This window comes from Gossypium arboreum, chromosome 3 (genome assembly GCF_025698485.1).
Source record: "Gossypium arboreum isolate Shixiya-1 chromosome 3, ASM2569848v2, whole genome shotgun sequence".
Taxonomy (NCBI): Eukaryota; Viridiplantae; Streptophyta; class Magnoliopsida; order Malvales; family Malvaceae; genus Gossypium; species Gossypium arboreum.
The window spans coordinates 4664241-4685085 of NC_069072.1; the positions used below are offsets into that span (position 1 = coordinate 4664241).

The 20845-nt window shown below is 30.6% G+C and overlaps 1 long non-coding RNA gene and 2 pseudogenes across 1 annotated transcript; all 3 read right to left on the bottom strand.

The window, feature by feature from the left end:
- Positions 1–1918: 1918 nt before the first annotated feature.
- LOC108476071 (uncharacterized) lies at positions 1919–2643 on the bottom strand (annotated as a pseudogene).
- A 162-nt stretch (positions 2644–2805) lies between these two features.
- Positions 2806–11068, bottom strand: LOC108475041 (uncharacterized; annotated as a pseudogene).
- A 1521-nt stretch (positions 11069–12589) lies between these two features.
- On the bottom strand, positions 12590–13534 carry LOC108475763 (uncharacterized). The gene is made up of 2 exons (XR_001870012.2): positions 13249–13534; positions 12590–12963 (listed from the first exon to the last, which is right to left on the bottom strand). It is a non-coding gene; the product is annotated as an uncharacterized LOC108475763 (long non-coding RNA).
- Positions 13535–20845: the final 7311 nt, after the last annotated feature.

Here is a 20845-nt window from a genome sequence, read left to right on the forward strand (position 1 = left end):
ATAGTATAAGGAAAAAAAAACTAAAATGACCAGAATACCCTTAGTAGAATTTTTTTTAGGTAGATAACTATTGTTGTTATTAAATTTTTTTGGGGCGTCATGAATCACATGGGGGAGGATGTGGCCTGATAGTGTGGCGGCACCAAATCTGTATTGAAAACCCTCTTCCAAGTCCCCCAAAAAAATTTGTGATAACATGTTAATTTGCATGACTTTTTTGTGTTTAATTCGGTTAATTTTTGAATTGATCCCTATTAAATTAGTGCTTTTATGTTTTAATATTGTCAGGGATGCAATTGAGACGCTAAGAGTAAAAAATGAGCAGAAAAGGACCAAATTAAAACACAATTAATAAAGTGAGGCCGAATAAAAAATGTGAAAAAGGCCAAGGACTCTTTAGATTCTTTTGTCTTTGTAAAAGCCAAAAATAAAAAAAAAATCTAATTTTAATTTTTATTTATTTTTAATTATATGTTGAAGCAGTTAAAGCCAAAATTAGTAAACATTATGTATATAAATAGGGCTTTAATGTACTTAGGAAAGACATATTTAATTTTACATTTTGATTTCAATTTAGAATTGAATAGAATTATTTTCTTTTCTCAAATTTGGTGCGTAACATTCTGTTATTTCATGTCCAATTCTTTCTTCTTTCAAAATTTGTCTAATTCCTTCAAGTCCTTTTCTTTCCCAATTTCCACCATCTTTCGTACAAACCCAATCATAGCCAACCAAAGCATGATTATATTCATGCTTCACTAAATTCCATCTTAGCTTTAAGCCGGTGTTCTTTCCGATCGGGAATTGTGAGATACATATCCACACTAAAAATCCTTCCAATCGGTATTCACATTTTTCCTAAGTATCGGGATTGATAACTCATCCCTTAAAGTTAACTCGATTTCAAGTCAAAAAGTGCACGTTTGGTTGAAGTCGTGTTTGTTGACAGTTGGAGAAACGAGTTGGTCGTGTTGTATTTGGATCTTCGAGAACAAATCAAGGAAAAAGTGATCGGGTTTAAACAACCCACGCTGTTGAAGCCGTTAATTCGAGTTGGGTTCTTCAGAGCGCAAGGCTGCCGGAATCTTGAATCGGGAACACATGTATCTCTGTTAGATAATCAGTAAGGGTTGGTTTGCAGGTCGTATCGGGACCAACTACGAGAGAAAGAATTGGTGGTTAGGACATTCTTAACTGCTATAACCAGCTTATTGTTTGGAGGAGAAAATTAATTTTCAAGGATCGATTCAAAAATCCAAAGTCTACTGAGTCTAGGACTAAGGCTTATTATCTTTAATTACAAAATCCGAATTTAATTTCCAATTTAATTTCTAATTTATTTAATTATTTATTTATACTGTTTCAATTATTTAGTTTTTAAACATTTCAAACCTTCTCTGATTTATTTGTTTATTTTCCAACAGGTCTGTTTGGAGTCATGGGCACGACTATTGACACGACAGAAATTCTGATCACAAGTTAAACACGAAAGTTGATTATAACACCAATCCCTGTGAACTTGACCCTACTACCACTCTTTAATACTATTTAGAGTTATTTTGTAGGAATTATTTTTATGGTTTCGACGCCCATCAATTTATTGTTGTTTATCAATTTCAAAAAAGAAAAAACAAAAACAAGAGAGAAAAATATTATTGTCATTCCTACTTGAGCTATTGCAATGTTTGGGCCATAATCACTCCTTTCATTGATTACTAGTTTGAGCTGTTGTGAAATTGTTTGGTTGATGATGATCTTTCTCGACTTTGCATTTTTTGTCTTAATATTCTTCCCTATAATATATATTTTTTACGGAAAAAAATAAACTAATCCTTCAATTTTATTTGGAACTGTAGTAATTTTAGTTAACTGTAGTAATCCTTCAAATAACCTTATTACGAAGATGCGAACATAAACATAAACATAAATCAGTGTACTCAAATAACCCTTAAAGTATTTCAAAAACATTAACCTAAATTTGTTTGAGGTATGAGATACTCACTTTAACCAATGCAAAGTAAAGTAATAAAGCAAGCATAGGAGAAAACAATGTATAAGATAACACTTTCAGCAACCAAACTACATGGCTAAGCCTTTTCGTTGTTGCTGCTCTTCTTCTCAGCGTTTTGCTTTGGAACAGGCTGAATTCTCTGATAAGGAGTCCTAGTCAATGTCTCTCCCCTCAAAGCAGCAACATACCGATCATTTGTATCCTCTTTCCGCTGGAGCTCCCTAAGGTATTCTACTAATCGCTCTTAGTTCACTTTCCCAATCATCTAATCAAAAAAAGGAAAGAAAGGGGGACACAAGATAAAATTATGAACCCTTAGTTTATGATGCTTCAACGAATCAGGTAGGCAATCATGATATAAATTATGCAAAACATTCAATTACTCGATGAATTAATAATGGGTGGAACTCAAGAATAAGGAGGATGCTTACGAGGGATTCGGGGCGGGCGTTTTCGCGTAGCCGAGCCTCCAACTGAGGGTTACGGGAGTTGGTAAGTTGCATGACACCGTAGCCAATGACACCCAGAACAACGCCGCAGAGGGTGGCAAAGGCCAAGAAGAACGGCTTCGAATCTCTTGTCCTCCTCACTAGCCACCGCCATGTCTCACTTTTTTCCCATAGTATTGACATTTTTAATAATTTCTGGATCACTCTATTCCTGTTTCATTAATTAGTAAAACCGATCACCCTAACAATTGAACCCTCCCTAATTCCAAAACAAATATATAGCCCTTTTTAACTAGGTTGAGAAAAGTTCTGTAGGGCGGTTGGCCTCTAAAAATCAACAATTTATTAATACCTTATTCCCACAGCAAGAAATCTTCTAACCCATTCCAATCGCATAGTAGATGGTAAACTAAAGAAATCTTCTGAATGTTCTTCTCTTGTGATAAGATGATCTGCAACAAGTGAGATATTAGAAGTTCATCACAAGTAGAATAGCCGGCAAAAGATATGTATCATGCCAAAAACATAACTTCATTATAATTTGCCTTTTCCCAGTAGCATATTGTAAAGGCAATAAGAATGCTCATTCATGGATAAGTAAATATGTGGGACGAGAACACCATAATTAGTTTCAAAATGAAATCAAGACTATCCAACAGATGCGACAATAGATAAAAACAAGAATTTTATCAACAGAAATGGAATGTGCTATGTCACATTGTTCATAAAAAAGATTTTTTCTTCTTATATTTAATAAATAAACAAACCATGGATAGAAAGTTTTAAGCATGCAAATATTTTATTTTTAGTACAAGCAAGCAATTATATTACGGGGACAAAACTCTGTACCTCGTGCCAATCAAATTGAAACTGGTTAACCATGCAAATAGCAAATTCATCCAAAGTTTCAAGCCCTAATTAATTACTGTAATAGAAAGAGCATTGAGGAATATTCAAAGTAAAAAAAAAAAACAAAAAACAGAAAGTATAAATTAGATTTAAAGGCTGTAAATAACGTAGTGGTAATGGTGGTGGTCTCAAGCATCGGTTGATTCTATTCACTATTTTTCAGCAACAAAATACCAATCAAATTAATGAATAAGCATGCATGATCCAAGTCCAACATTGAATTTAATTAATGCTCAACTGCAAGTGTTAAAATATTGGGTATTTGAAGTTGAAAATCTTAGCAAGTACTTGAATACAAATTTTGGGTTTTATTTAATAAAAATTATTTTCTTCATTTCAAACATAAGGTAATTTATCAAATCTATAATTAAACTTCAAGAATTTCTTGATTGGACTGATTCAGATCCTAATAAACAAGTGTGCAGGCAATTCATGGTCATTTTTCATTCATGTCAAGCATACAAATAGCAACTAATACCCAAAGTTTCAAACCAGAATTAATTACTATAATAGAAAGAACACTGAAACATTGCTGATAAAAGGGTATTATGAAATTATCTACTGTTGGAATATTCAAAGTCAAAAAACTAAGAAAATTGAAGTATAAATTAGATTTGAAAGTTGGAAACTGCATGGTGATGGCGGTGGTTTAAAGCATCTGTTGATTCTACTATACCAATCAAATTAATGGATAAGCATGCATGATCCAAGTCTAATATTGAATTTAATTAATGCTTAAGCACAAGTTTTAAAATTTTGAGTATTTGAAGTTGAAAATCTTAGCAAGTAATTAAATGCAAATTCTGGGTTTTATTTAATTAAAATGAAAATGACTATATATAAATAATTAGAGTAAGTTAAAAAGCTTACCAGTACTTTTTATAGTCTTCTCATCTATATCACAATGAAAGTGATGCCAGCTATTCCACCTGCAAACAATGATAAAATTAATCACCTTTTTTTTATAAAATAAAAAGTGAAAGAATTGATACCCTATTGGAGGGGTACGAGCAACCCCATTGGCAATGAACGTACCCATGAACTCTATGCTTGCTATGTCACACTATAAAGATGATAACAAAGATGATAACTTGAGATTGAAAGTTTCAGAAATGGAGAAGAAACTTGAGGAAACTACGGAAGAATTGACACAGAAGAAGGCTGAATGGCAAAACCTAATCAAGGAAAAATAGGAGATGGTAAATCACTGCAGATCAATGACTGAAGAGTAAAGATGGGTTACAGAAGGAAGTTCTGGAGGCAAAGAGAACTCTTAATGATTTAAGGGCTAAAATGGTACATGAAACAAATCTTGTAATAACCGAACAAGATCCCTTCCTATCTTCAAACAAAGTTGAAACTAATCCCTCAACATTTTGACACAAAACTCGATCTCCATCTACCTCAACATCTCTAGTTTCAGATTATTCAATACCCTACAATGATCAGCTAATAAACGAAGAAATGTATATAGTGCACTGGTCAAAACTCAGGCTTTTCTTGTAACAAACAATCCCATTTACTTAAACAAAGACTTACTAACTTGAAACATAACCAAAGATTCCCATCACAAAAATCACCACCAACAATTTGCCTCATTAAACATACTAACAAACTATCAATTCCTGTAGCAGAAACATCAATCATTTCTTTAGTAACCCAAATTAATTGTTCCTTTACTGAATCAACAAGCTTTCCATACAATTCATTAACAATTCCAACAAGTAAACTTAAAAATAGCTTATACCCATCAATGACAATAGCATGTAAGTGCTTAATATGAATTTTGGCGAAATAGGGTTCGATTAAAACACCATAGAGAATAGCTTGATTAAGTAGAGTGTATTCTTGGGGATCTGGGATAGTTAACGAAAAGGGAGGTCTTAATTTCGATTGAAGAAGATCAAAAGCTTGCCTTAGAGAGAGCTCTAGCTGATTGCGAGCTTCATAGGATAAGACTCTAATCAGTTGCGAAGCCATTAAGAGTAGTATTCATTAAGACAAAGCAAAAACTTAATACCTTGTCAGCGAATTGCTTCACTCGATTCAGCACCAATTTAACATCTGGGTGTTAGATCGTTAGCCCTTTCCTCTCACACTGAAGTCGATTTTTCTCGAGAAAACTGAGAAATCTAGATTTCAAGCTTCATTTTTGTTTAGAGGAAATTGAAACCGTTGACCCTGATTTTAACTGGAGCTTGAGGATGAATTTGTGGAGCCTAAGAAGAGCGAGAATCGAAGGAATTCGACTTAACTTGAAATTGAATCTGGGTTCAGGCTTGGATAGAGTTGGTGAGGATGCTTCAGTGTGAAAAAGAGGGAGAAGGTTGGAAGGAAATGGGAATTGTGAAAAAAAAAAAAAGAAAATGCTCAGATGTGAGAAAGAAATGGGTAAAGTTGAAAAATTTTCACGCTGAATTGGTATTCCGTAGGGGGAGTGCCGAATTGTAAATAACAGTTCTGCCTTGAATAAGGCTGTATGGAATAGGGTTGTAATAGCCCATTACAGCCAACCAAACAATGGAATAGGAACGGGCTCACTAAATTCAGCTGTAATAGCTTAGCATTACAGCCAACCAAATATACTCTAACAGTACGTTTGGTTCACTGTTTACTTCATTCCATTCCTGCATAATTTCGTGCCCTACAGTGATTTTTTGCTATTACACCGTTTGGTTCACCGTTTACTTCATTCTACCGATTTGCTATTACGCTCATATTCCCTCAGATGCTGTAATAGGTATTCTGGGGTGAAGGCACTGAATTGCTATTCAACACTAGACGCGTAAAATTTATCCCAAAAATAGCCTGCTTTCTTCTCCCTTGCTCCAGATTTCTTCCAACATTTTTTCCCAAATCAACAGCACGTTCGCCTTTCATCTTCATCTTCGGTACGTTTTTTTTTTTATTTCATCTCCTGTTTTCTATTTCTCTTTCCTCATAACTTCATAACTCTTCTTGTATAAAACTTCATAACTCTTCTCATGGTCATCTTTGATTGTCAAAATTTGTTATGGGTCTCTGATATATTTCTTTGTTTCCTTGGCTTATGAAACTGAAGGCACCGGCTGTTTTTTTTTTTGTTTAATTCTTTGATTGTCAAAATTTGTTATGGGTCTCTGAAGCTTCTTATCTCCCATTCCAGGTTGGGTATTTTTCCCCCTATAAATCCTTTTCTTAATGAATATTTTTCATTTGATCTCTGCAAATGTTAGTTCATTTGGTGCTACGGTTCTTTATTTATCTTTAATTTTGTATTTGTTCATCTGAGTATTAAGCAAGTTATGTTAATTTCACTCAGTCATTGGTTTTGGTTTCATAGGAAGTTGGCTTACGGTCAATTGTATTTTTTTTAGGTAACGATAGAATTGGATTTTTTGTAGGCATTTTATGTTGGTGTTTAGGAATTTATGTTATTTTTAGATTTATAGGAAGTGAAGTAATGGTTAATTCAAGTTATTTTAGGTTAATTATATTTGTTGGGAATTTCTCTTCAAGTTCTTATAATGGAGTGAGAAAGTACATGTAAGGTGGATTTGCCATGTCAAACAGTTTTTCTTTTTCTTTTTGTGTATGTGTATGTGTATGTATTCTCTTTAGCTTTGAAGGATGGACCTAATAATTGTACAAAGGGACAATTTAAACTCTATTACTGCTGATTTTTTGTTAGATTAGAGTGAATTAGATATTAAAGACGGGTTTGCAAAAGACAAGTTTGCTAACTGGGGATAATAATCCTTTCAACCTTCTATTACTTTGGTTTTGTTAGTTAGTGGCTTGGTCAATTTATCAAGTATTTTTTGATTCAAAGCTTAGCTTAAAAGTCAATATATGTGTAAGAATGATAAACCTCCTATTAGATGCAGCCTATGCAAACAATGTTGTAATGAGGACTTTAAAAGTACATCCAGCTCCTTGTGGTGCATTAGTTTAATGTCGTGCAGTATGTTCTCAACCCAAATACCATGTAGTAGTATAGTAGCCCAACTGAATATCTTCTTGTGCCTTACCATGCCATGGAATTTTTGGCAACTAGTACAAATGCCTATACATAGATATGGTTTGATGGGTTAATGTAATAAGAACTAAAAATTTTCATTCCAAAAATTTTTATTTAAAGGTTCAGGACTATGTTTGAAATGAATGTTTTTCTATGGCAAAACACCCAATGTTCAGTTCACTAATTTCCTTGAAACTATGGTATGGAAAATGGTATTGCTAATGTAATGAACTGAAAGTTACGGTATCGGAAATTGAGTCTTGAGTACTGTTTCCGTGAAATTAATTTATGAATATTTATTAGAAATATTTATGAATTATAGTTGAATGGTTATTTAGTGTTTAATTAAGTGAAGTAGCTTGAATTTAGTTTAAAGGATTAAATTGCATAAGGAATAAAAGTTTAATTATAGATTAAAGAAGTAAAAGGGACTAATCTAGCAATTAGACCCTAAGTGCCATGTGTGTGAATGTATGATATAACATGTGTAATAGTTGGTATATATGTGTAATAGCTATAAGATATTTTATGTAGCTATTACACATGTTAATTTTATATTTATTATAGGTTAATAATAATATAATATAGTATAATGAATAAAGAATAATGAGTAAAGAAACATAGAAAGAGTTACAGAGAGTAAACGTGAGAAAGAAAGAAAGAAAGAAAGAAAGAAATAGAAAAGAGAAATTTGAGGATTAAGGCCCTAAAGCTTGATTGGTAAGTTGTTTTAGCTCATTTTCTTATGATTTTTATGTTTATGGATGCATAATTCAAAGTTCTACATGTATGAGGTTAAAATGAAGAAAAATAGAAAATTTTTAGATATTGATTTAGTTGAATAAATTGAGGTTTTATGGGTTAAATTGATAGGAATTGAAGTTAGAAGTGAAAATTGAGTGATTTATTAAAAGAATTCTAAGTTAGGTTTAAATAGGGATTAAGTTGAATAGAGCTCAAAATTTATGTTTTATAATGAATTTTATGAGTTAGAAATTGTTAATGAGTTGATTAAAGAGAATATGAAGCTTAAGTTAAAGAAAAAGATTAGTAATGGAAAAAGGACGAAATTGGAATTTTTGTAAAAGTTTGATAGAAAGTGAAAATGTGTTTTATGAATTAGTATATTGATGATTTTTAATTGTATGATTGTTAGTAGCAAACGTAGCATCGGATACGTCATCAAAGAAGGGAAAAGAGAAAGTAAATGAAGATATCGATTAAATTCGATAAATAGTGGTTTGTATTTCTATAAACCGAGCTTAATTGTTATTGCTATATTTGATATTTATATTGTATGAAAATGTGAATGAGGTAAGTATTTTTACCATATTGAAATGAATGTGATTTTGAATACCCTATTAACAGTGTCGGGCTAGTCGGATATAGTTGGCATGTCATAGGAATTGGAAGTATTGGGATATTCCGACATTGAGTCGATGAGACACTATGTGTCGACTCTTGTTAAAGTTCGGATTTGTTCGATGAAGTACTTTGTGTACTATAATGTTAAAGTTCGGATTTATTCGATGAAGCACTATGTGCTTATCCCGGAGTGGGGGTTGGATCCGTGTATCCGTCGATGTCCGAGTTATGTTAATAAGGGTAAATAAAGTAAAGATTATTATAGTATCTGATTGATATTGAATAATAGCAATAATGTGTTTGAATTACCATGTTTTAAAGTTGATTAAGCTATTGTTTATAGAAATACCACTGAGAGTATTCTCAGCGACGGTTTGTTTCCGTCATGCAGCTAGGTACGAAAGTATAAGGACTCAAAGATACAAGCCGATCCCCAAACTCAAATTGGTGAAGTTTCTATCTTTTTAGAAAATGGCATTGTACCTAGGATGTCTTTTGGTTATTTTGAAAGTATCTATGTTGTTAAGTGATATTTTGGTATGTTTTGTAAATGTTACCAAAACCTTAAGTATGGTATGTTTTGATATGTTAGTGAAGAGTAATAAGAGGAATTGTTGGTAAATGTTGTAGAGAGAAGAAATGAAGATGTTATAAACTTAGTTATCAACATTTTTTACTAAAATAGATTTGGACAGTAGCGGTAGTCCAACTTTGAAAATATACCAAAAATAGTATAAAGTGAATTAGATGATGAATAAAATATGTAATTGAAGCTTAATGAATCTATTTTTATATGGAAGAAACAAAATAGGTAAAAGAGTTGTATTTTATGAGATATTTACGTTTTGGTGAAACAGGGTTAGAACAATTTCTGGATTCCCTGTTCTGACTTTAGAAATTCACCATAAATTGTGTATTAAGAATTAGGACTCAAAATTTATTTGTATGGATTCCTTATTGAGTCTATTTTTAATTGAAACAAATGGCATAGTCATTGGATTTCTGTACAGGAAGAAATTTGATTCGTAGTGCACAAGGGTCAGAGTAGCCGAACCCTGAAACAGGAGAGACTTTTTCTAATAAACTGTACTAATTGGCCTGACCAAAAATTCTAAAAAAAAATTAGTAAGTAGATATATGAGCCTAGTTTCAGGAAAAATTTACGGAATTAGATTTTGAGTTTCGTAACTTGAGATATGATTTTTTTAGTGACCGTGACGCAGATGGATAGTTTACTACGAAAACTGTTTAAGTGCTAAGATAAGTTTTGTAATGTCTCCTGCTTGACTCCGGCAACGGTCTTGGGTAGGGGGACGTTACAGCTAAAGTTATGGATTATATTGGTTTTGGATTGTGGTTTTCTGGACAAACAAGGGGGGGAGCTTGTTTGAATATTCTTAAGAATATATTAGGTGTAGAAACTTGCTGTTTATCTTCGTGCTCTTGCTTATGGTCAATCTCTTGAGCCTTTTAAATATAATAAATGTTCTATGTGGCTGGATGACTCTGGATTGTCCCTTTCTTTTTAGTGGTGGTGGTCTTTTAGTGGGGGGTCTGAATTGATAATTTCCTAATACAATGGTGTTTAACTTGTTTGTTCCTTCCATATAACTGTTTGATATTTCTCTATTCTTTGTTATCAAAAGGAAAACTAATAATAGATGCTGAAGCTGATTGTGATCAAATCAATAATTAATTCAATTTTTAAGCAGGTTTTGGATCGCGGGGAGAAGATTGAACTTCTAGTGAACTGCTCCTCCACTTGATAAAAGGAGCATAGAAGAGGAGACTATTTGGATACATAATCAACTTGTAATGAATTCATATATATTGTTCTGCAAGAAAAGAACTAAAGAAAGATCTCAGAAAGGTATCATTCTCTTGAACAAAATTAAGAAGGAAGATATTATGAGGTTCTGGAATTGCATCATGTGGAGAAGTTTGATGTAAGTATACTAAAACTTTTGTTCAAAGTTTGAAATTAAAATGCAAACTTACATGCATGTTTTCTCTCTATGCTAGGTTCCATTTATTGCCATGTATCGGAAGGAGCAATGTCTGAGTCTGCTAGATGATTTTGAGCAAAATGAGGTTGAGAATGAAGATAATGATGATGTTGGACCAGCAAGGCAATTGAATTGGCATAAGGTAAGTTTTTTATTAAGTTTTTGCTTATGTGCCAAGGGTCGAGAGTGGCTTAGATGCCTTAATCAATGGCCGAGCCATAATAATGGTCTCTATACTGTGATGGTATACTGAAAGTGTGACATCCAAGAGCAAGTTCTATTTACTGCATTATTTTCAGGTACTTTGGATTATAAAATAATTAGACATGTGGTTGCTCCTTCAGAAGCGTAAGAGTGTGCTTCAGATGCAGCAAAAGAAAATTTACGATGAGGAATGTTTGAAGATTGATAACAGTGAAAAGTATACTTTGAATAAGCAGTTATTCGAATCAATATCAAAGTCTCTCAATGAAGCTGAAACGAAGGAAGAGATTGATGACATAGATGCAAAGTATACTTTGAATAAGCTGTTATCTAGGATCAACATAATTTGCACCATCTACAATTTATGTTTTTTGGATTCATTCGGTTGTAGGTGTTGAGTAGTATATGTATGATGTACCTAGTGTAGGTCTATTCATTATTTTTGAGATTTTTATATACAAAATTCTTAAAAGATCCATGTTTAAATGTTAATAATATTATATTTTATTTGCTCAAAAAAATGAATTTGACAAAATGAAAAAAAAAATTCGGTAGCTCCGTAGTAGAACCACTAGTCTATCTCTCGGCATGTAATAATTTTGAGAAAGAAAATATTGGTATAATTACTGTTTTATTTTTGTATTCATATGTACATATCGATCCAAAGTTTTTAATATTATTCTATACTAAGATTTTTTAATAATCTTTTACTTTTTATTTTTAATGAATTTCAGATAATTTTGTTGAAATATAATTTTGTAAGTTTTATAATTGATTGGATTTAATATATTCCTCATATAGATATCATGCAAATGTATTCCTTCGATTAAATTCAATTTATATTATAATAATAAAGTCATGAAGACGTGACTCTCCTAAAATGGTAAATTTGTAATAAAAACCTTTTAAATTTTATCAAATCATAAATTAATATAATGATAAAATTATAATTTGATCTCTTATAAATTAATTATTCATTTTAACCCTTAAAATAATTTTTAACTTCTCTTCGCTTTTAGCACATTAAATTGTAATGTAATTCAAAAATAATAAAATAGATTATATATTATTTTAATAATATTATATAATATGATTTTTAATTCATATAATAATTATATTAAGAATGTTATTGAATTGTATATTATTTTATTAAATTATATTTAATAATAATTATGTTAAAATATGATTAAAATATTTATTATTATTTTTAATAAAATATATTTAATAATAATTTTCTTAAAATTTAATAACAATAATAATAATTATCTACTTAAAAAATTTTGCTAAGGATATTTTGGTCATTTAAGTCTTTTTCCTTATACTATTACAAGGTCTATTCCATCCAACCAAACAAAAGAAAGCTATTACAGCTCTATTCCATTCCATTCAATCAAACAATTGAATTATTAATTACAGCTCTATTCCATTATAGCGCTATTTCATTACAACTCTTCAATTATAATCTTATTCTATTACAGTAAACTTATAAGAGTTTGGTAAAGGGATCACCAACTTGTTCTCAAAATCCTATTAACTTTGTAAATTTTCAATGTTGTCGTTTAGCTTGTTATCAGCTTGAATAAAAAAAAAAAACGAATTCAACAGTTTAGCACTATTTCTCAATAGTACTTTTTATCTCAAAATGTTTCTTAAAAACGATGACCTTAAAGCTATATCATGCTATGACTAGAGGCACAAAACAAACAAGGCAGCGTTTAAAAAAAGCAAAACAACATAAATAGCGCTTCGCTTTTTTAGTTTTACACGTATGTTTACCAAAAAGCACAAAGGCTAAATTCCTGAAATGTTTCTTTCAACATTTGAGGCTTCAGGAAGATGCTAATAAGCAAAAACAAACACAACTTACACCTATAACCAATTTGCAATTTTATCATCAAGTATAGGATCTTTTAAAATTCTCATTCAAACCCAAATTACACCCCAAAATCAAGGGAGTCGTGTTCCACTCCTAATCAGAAGACCTTTCGCCCAGAAGTCATGGGAGTTTTTTCTGCACCACTGTCAAAGCCAAAGCATTTGAGAGAGGTCAAGTAAGTTAATAATTTAAACTGAGAAGAATTAGTGGGGCCAGTTTTGAAGAATACAATGATCAAGAGGAAATTCCTTGTTCTCCTTCAAGTAGGAACAAGTAAGCTAAAAGAAAGCCTAAAGCTCCTAAATAATTAGTGAACATGGGTTATCCGGTCATCAACTCGATCTCTTGTTCACTTCTTCATTTTCATATTTTCTAAACAAATTAAGATATTTAATAGTTAAAACAATAGGCATTCATAAACATGTTACCTGAACAATTGAAGACTAAGGGATGGACTGTGGACTCGGCGGAAACGATGGCTGTGGCTGTGGCGTTTACCGTCTGGACGCAGCCGCTTACGCTTCTCGAAATCAAATACGAAATAAGGATTAAGAAAAGTTCTGCAGAGAAAAATCTAGGGTTCCAAATTTGGGCGTTTAAGAATCGGGGTTGAGGAAGAAAAAATGGCAATGGGCATGGAGTTAAAAGTTTTATTTTTATTTTTTAACTATAAAGGAGTAAAACGACGTTAGGGGAGGAAATTAAAATCGAATTACACCTAAATTCAGAACCACCTCGATTTTGTTGTTATTCGACCGGTAAATTTTTAATTTATTTTAAATTTGAAAAATCGATTAGTTTATTTAAATTGATTCGAAAAATTAAAGCAAATAACAAAATAAAAAAAAATCAACTTTTTTTAAATTCATTCATGTTTTACTCGCACCTAGTCCGGAGAAACAACCTTCTGTATCATCTGTTTCATTTTAATGCATTAATGTCACGTAAAAACCACGTGATCGTATATGATACATGGGCTATGGTAAAATACTAATTACAAACATATATTCAAACTTTCCGGAAGTTTTATAAAAATTCACTTACTCGAAAATATAAGTTTAATAAAAATACATTAATCTTTTAAGGTTTACTTATTAAATGATTTTTAAATAAAATAATAAGTTTAGCTTTCATTAATTATTACTTATTTTATTTATCATTATTTTCAATTTTTATTCAATCGTTTTTAATTAAAAATAATAAAATCTTATTTAATTATAAAATTTAATTATTATTATTAAATTAAACTATGAATTGTTTTATTTTCTAATATAATATTAAGTTAAATATAATGTAATTTTTAATTAATATATGTATATTTTTCAAGTTATAAATACATTCACATTACAATTATAAAAAATAAATCCGAATAATTTATTTAATCATTATAAAGTACGATTAGATTGATAATTAAGATATATCTATACTTAATCAAAATAATTATAATCAAATTTAATCATTATAAAGCACAATTAGACTGATCAAGAAAATATATTTAAACTTAAATATAGGCTAAAACCCACATGTAAGTTACACAGAAAGACTTAAGTTCTCAAGACATTAACTTTGCCCATTGAATTAAAATTTGGATGGCTGTAAGTTTATTTTTAAAAAATTGTTATTAATGATAAATATATTTTGATTTTTACTTCTCTCTTACTTTTTTTAAAATAATTTTATTCAAATGCATGTTAATTATTTGAATTTTAATTATATATATTACATAATGTCACACTTATTATATATGGGTAAAAGATTTTTAAAATGTATTTATAATTTTATCTTTAAAATTAAAAATAACATTCTCTTTTGAAGTAATAGTCATTGCTATTTTTGCTTTATAAATACTCCTACAACAATGTTTATTGGTTGTATAAAAAATTATATTTTAGATTTTTTCAATTAAGTTTGTATCTGGTTGATTTTAGAGCTGATCATGGGCTGGGCGGCCCGGCCCGACCTGGCCCGAAGGCCCGCTCAAAAAATGAGAGAGTTTGGGTAAAAATATAGGCCCGAAAAATGGGCTTGGGAAAAAAAGAGGCCCGTTTAGAAAACGGGCCGGGCCTCGGGTAAGAGTTTTTTAGCCCGGCCCGAATTATATATTAATATATTTTTTATTTTATTTTTAATCATTTTAAATTTTTAATACAACCTTTTTTATTATATTGTCAATTTGTATATTATTTTAAGAATTATTTTAGTATTATTTTTATTTGTCTTAATATTTGTTTTTATGTTTTTAAATATATTTGATTTATTATATTTTTAAAAATTTTTATTTAATGAAATAAGCAAAAAAAATTAATATGGGTCGGGCCGGGCAGGGCTCGGGCTTAGTAATTTTATTTCAGGCCAGGCTTGAACAAATTTTTAGGCCCATATTTCGGGTCGGGCCAAGCCCGGGCCTAGTAGACAGGCCTAAAATTTTATCTGGGCCCAGCCCGATCTATGATCACCTCTAGTTGATTTGTACCAACTTATTTAATAGCTTTATATATAATATAGATTAATTATTCGATCTAGTACTCTTAATGTTGTTATTTCATCAAATTAATACTTATAAATTTTTAAACAAGTTGATTAATAAAATTCCATTATTTATATTATTATCTTTTGTATATGTACTCAATGGTTTTTGTATGAAAAACAAAATATATAACCAAATAACAACTCACTAATTACCTAACATTAACTAATATTAATTTGCATCATGTGGTTGAATCATGATGCAAGAAGGTGATATGTCATAATTTGATACGTCAAATTAGACTCTTCAATACCTTAAGGAGCTTATTCTCAAGCAGTTTAAGTATCTTTTATATGTTTTTGTTGATTTTTAGTTCTAAGCATTAAATAAACGTTTTTTTGTTTAGTTTTACACCCTTTTGAGACTCAAATTGACTAAATGTGTCATGGGGAACCTAACAATATGATTAAGTTGGTGTAGGGAGACAATAAGGGCTCAAACTCGAGGAGAACATCATTCAAAGTGAGTATCGTTACACCAATACCATGGAAGTCGTGATATCCCTAAAGGTGCTAAAATGAATAAATTGAGTCATTTTCCAATGGTATCGCAATACCGAAGGATGGGTATCGCAACACAGAGACCCTAAAACCCCAATTTAGCTACTATTTTGGGTACCGTGACACTAAAGGTTGGGTGTTACGATACTATTGCCTAACGGGTGAAAAACTACAGAGGCAATTTTGTGTCCAAACAAGCTTAAGCCTTTTTTTTTTCATTTAAGGGCATAATGGTCAATGTCAAGTTAAATGTTAGTAGACTATAAATACTACTTTATAAGCTTTCGATTTTAGATTTTTTTGGTTGAACATCTTTCTTTAGTTTCATAGTTTTAGGTTAGGCTTCTTTTCTTTTCATTTTTAGATTAGGTTTTCTCTTTTCTTTTTATAACATATTTTGTTTTTATTGTTTTCGTTCTTGTTGAAGACTATATAAAAGAGAAATTATCAAATTCTTGGGCTTCATTGGATTTCCCTCAATGAAATGAGTATTTCTTAAACTTTTCACTTTTATTTTATGCCTACCACGTGTTTGATAAAATGTTTGTTTGAAATTTAAGTTTGATTATGTGCTAAATTGGTTAATAGTTGGTTGAATGGCTATTTGTTAGTTTAAGTGAATTTTATTCTTGATTAATTGATTTTTCGATTATATTGAAATGCTTAATACGCTAGAATTGACGCAGTTAGTGGAAAATCTAAATAAATGAGACCAAAATAAGAGTTTATCATTAGATAGTTCGATAGAATTCTGCTAAATACTGAGACCAAGAAGCGGTCTATATGCCTAGGTGAGATCGAGAGGAGATTATTATCTAAGAGTGACAAACAATATAATCGGTATAGATTTATTAACTTAGTTAACGATTAATGAATCAATTGACCATTGTTTTATCATTTACATTGTATAAAACAATAGAGAAGAAAATTAGATTAGTTTGTTTAATTGATAGTTTAATTTTAGTTTATAAACAATTTATATTTGAATTTGCACTAATATTTTTTTACTCAATTAGATTAGTAATTGTTTAACTTGTAATTAACTTGATAAATGCATTTACCATTTGGAAATCCCTTGGGTTTGATCCTTTAAAATATTCGAAGTGTTCCATTGTAACACTACAACTATTACAACTGACCTGTCACACTTGTAGTAAAGCCATTAGATATTTAAGTATAATAGTGTTGATTCTTGGCCCCCGTGTGCGGTCAAAAGACAACTTATATTAGTAATAATCTAAATTATTCATAGTTTAAAGAATCAAAATTGAGCAAATTGATTCAATGGACTATTATTTCGTCTATCAAGACTAATTAGGGAGATACTATAACACTCCAAACCCGCCTAGATGTTATGGCCAGATGAAGAAGTGTTACGTAAATTGATTGAAAATTTAATTTTCGTATATTTTGGAAATCGTCATAAACTCTTAAAATCTCGGATTATTCGAAGATATATCTTATCTAACTATTTTATTGGAAACGTTGTTTGTTTATATATTTAAAAAAAAACTTACAATATTGTAGCGGAAACTTTTAGAATGTTGATTTTTGAAAACATTGTTTACTGTTTGAAATCCATTACTTTTGTAGAAAAACAGATTTTGTCAATAAAACATTTAAGCAGTATTTTATGAAAAATGAAAATAAAGTTCAAAATCCAAACAACCAAAATATCCAGACAATCCAAGATTTACAAAAAATAAAAACACTTTAATCCAAATTAAATTAATAATAATAAACAAAATGAACGAAAAACTTTTATAACTGAGCTTTGTCGCACCGACCCACCTAAGTCTGAGGATTACTTGAAAATATCAGACAAACGGAAAGTGAGTTTTCAAAACTCAGTGTGTAACAAATGACTCAAATAGATAATTTATATTAGAAAGATTAAACAGAAACAGAGTCATAACATAACAGTACATATACAGACATATTTTCCTACCCCCATCTACTACACGCCATCTCCGACCATCCCAACACATTATATGGGGTATCAAATGCACATCCAACCCTACACACCACTTAGTGTTGATATGACACTTTACAGAATATTTGCAGCTGTGCTGCCAGATAAATAAGCGAATTATCGCCTTTTACAGAAACGCTTCCTCCATATAGCAAAACCCACTCTAAATGCAAACATAGAATGTAACAGAAATCAATCATACTTCAGTATATACACATAACATAATAGATATAGAACATATACAGAACATACATAGCATTTTTCGGTTTACTCATAACCTATCATGCAACTTAGTTTATCATATAATGTTTCAGATTTATGAACATATATCAAAATTAATACTAACAAATGACCATATTTCATGTTTTACAGTTCATTAAATCACATACTGACTTTACAAAAGGCCAACGGTCAATCAGAACTAAGTGTACAGCCCTAAGGAAAAATTCAGAATTTTGGGCTCACACGGCCTCACACATGCTTGTGTGGCCTACACAGCCCAAATAACATAAACCGTGTGTCACACAAGGCCTGTCACACAACCGTGTGGCGTCGATTGGGTAGATTTTTAGCTTTTGTTGTTCACTATTTTTCGTGTTTCTCGTTACACACCTGGGTATATTCAAATGCAAAATCAACAATTGAGTATTCCCACTCCTAAATCAACCATTAACACAAGTAATTTCAGAAACAATGTGCGAAGCACAATTCAAAAATCAATCTCAAATGAACTAACTAAAATCCCAAAAAACACAATCAAACTCTTATCACTTGAACTAACAACAACTATGCGAAGACTAAGTAGCAAGAGAAACGCCAATTTCGGGATCCCCACCTATCGAAAATTCGCATAAATCAACACTATACCATAAAGAATACAACTCATCCATTTACATCTTTCAACAAAAGTTTGATAGAGAACACTTACGCGAGATAATTTAAAGATTGATGGCACGACAGGACTTAGAACAAAATATCGGAAGAGAAGAAATTTGAATAAAAAAGATCAACCAAGAAACAAGAATGTGAAAAGCACAAGGGTTGCACCGCAATCAAACTTTTAGGGAAAAAGAATTTTAGATAACCAACAAAAATAAAATTAAAACAAAATTAAAACCAAAAGAAAAACTACCCACTAACCACCTACTCCTAAAACCCCACCACATTCGGTAACTTACAACCCCCAACATTCCAAAATTCAAATCCCAATCAAATTCCACTACCAATACAACCTAAGCAGGAATTTGTAAAAAGATTGCCCTTGTTGTTCATGCAGAGGTTCAAACCAAATACCCCTAATATATTAACAAAGCCCTTAACCACTGAAGCAGGTACTTATCACATGACAAAATTTCACAAAAGAAAAGCTTAATATTTTTGGGACGTTACAGATACCTTGTCTTGAGTATCGGAGCTAACGACTCCTAAAAAGATAGAGACATAGGTGTGATTTTTTGGACTTACACTACATTGGACATGACCTAACGTGAATTTATCCTAGATCTGTTTATGAATTTATTTATTTATGACATTCATAGTGTGACTTTACCTCAATCCTGAGTAAGTAATTAATTAAGCGTATGCAACTTGTATTCTTTGATATATTAAAAGCCTAAATTCAATTGGTAGTAGAGTTGAAAGCTAGTATGACAGGTATAAGACTTGCGTATGACATTGCTTTACTTACAACAATGGAATTTATAGCCTAATGAAGGGTAAATGATATCATTTTATATGCATTGTATGATTGATGAAAAAGAAACACGGCTGAGGCAAATGATTTTATAACTATGAGTTAGAAATTAACATTTTCATGAATAAAAATGCAATGGTTACAATAAGATAAAATAGGATCATATTGGATAAGCGAATTTAACCTAAAAAGATAAAATAATATCCTATGAGTGTAACACACATATGACAAGGTCATTGGACAACTAAAATTATAAGTTGCGTTCATAATGGTATATAATATGGAAGAGTCCATGGTACTTTTAGTGGATTGACTCCATGGCTAAATAATGTTGTAATTAATAAAAGAAGAGTCAAAACTTAATTGCAAATTATTTTAGCCCTAATTATATATGATCAACCAGTCTCTCCGCTAGCTCAACACAACTCTATATGGATTGCATTCGAACTAATATGTTGAATGAATGAAAACTACGAATGGTGAAATAGATATTGCATGTACTACTATCCACAGTGAATGCATTTTTTCATAAAAGACAAGAGATGATTTATTGATTAATTTAGTTTTTTAAATTAATATTTAATTGACTGTAACTAAATAATTGAAGTTCAAAATGAAAATTAAATTAATTAATCAGTACCATTTTATGGAACCAAACAATTAAATATTTATTTACTCTTAGATTTTGATACAATAAAGTTGTCATGATTTTAACATAATTATAATTGGGTTGAGAAAATAACTTAATTGAATGAATCAATTGAATCTATTTTAATTAATTAAATAAATAGTATTTTAGGAATTAAAAATTAGTTATTGGGTTGAATAAATTATATTAATTGAGTTAAAGATCGATAACACATATAATTATATTCAATACATGAAAGACCCAAAATTTAGCCCATCATATTGTGATGGTTGGCAACCCTAGTGTTCCAAAAATGATGTGCTGCCCATCATATAGTCCCAGTGAGATTATGTTTGTTTTCTATTAAAATATTATTATTTTAACTTATTTTGTTCAAGTAAAACTCTTGTGATATTTCTTTATAAATTGGGACTATGGACTAAATCAAAATATATCATATATTAAGTGTAATTATTTCGCCAAAAAATTGAGCGATTTATTGTTCCTAAATAAGTTTTATTTTCGTGAGAACTCGAGTTAAATTTCTAACCCATAGAAAGATTTAATTTTCTCCACTGAAAAATTAAAAGTTTTTATTATGTGATTGGTTTGTGTTTGACGATAGTAAAAAAGATCTTGTAGTTGATTGAAAGCTGAGAAATGACCAGACCGCTAAGTTAAAAACACATGTAATAAGTTCGGTAA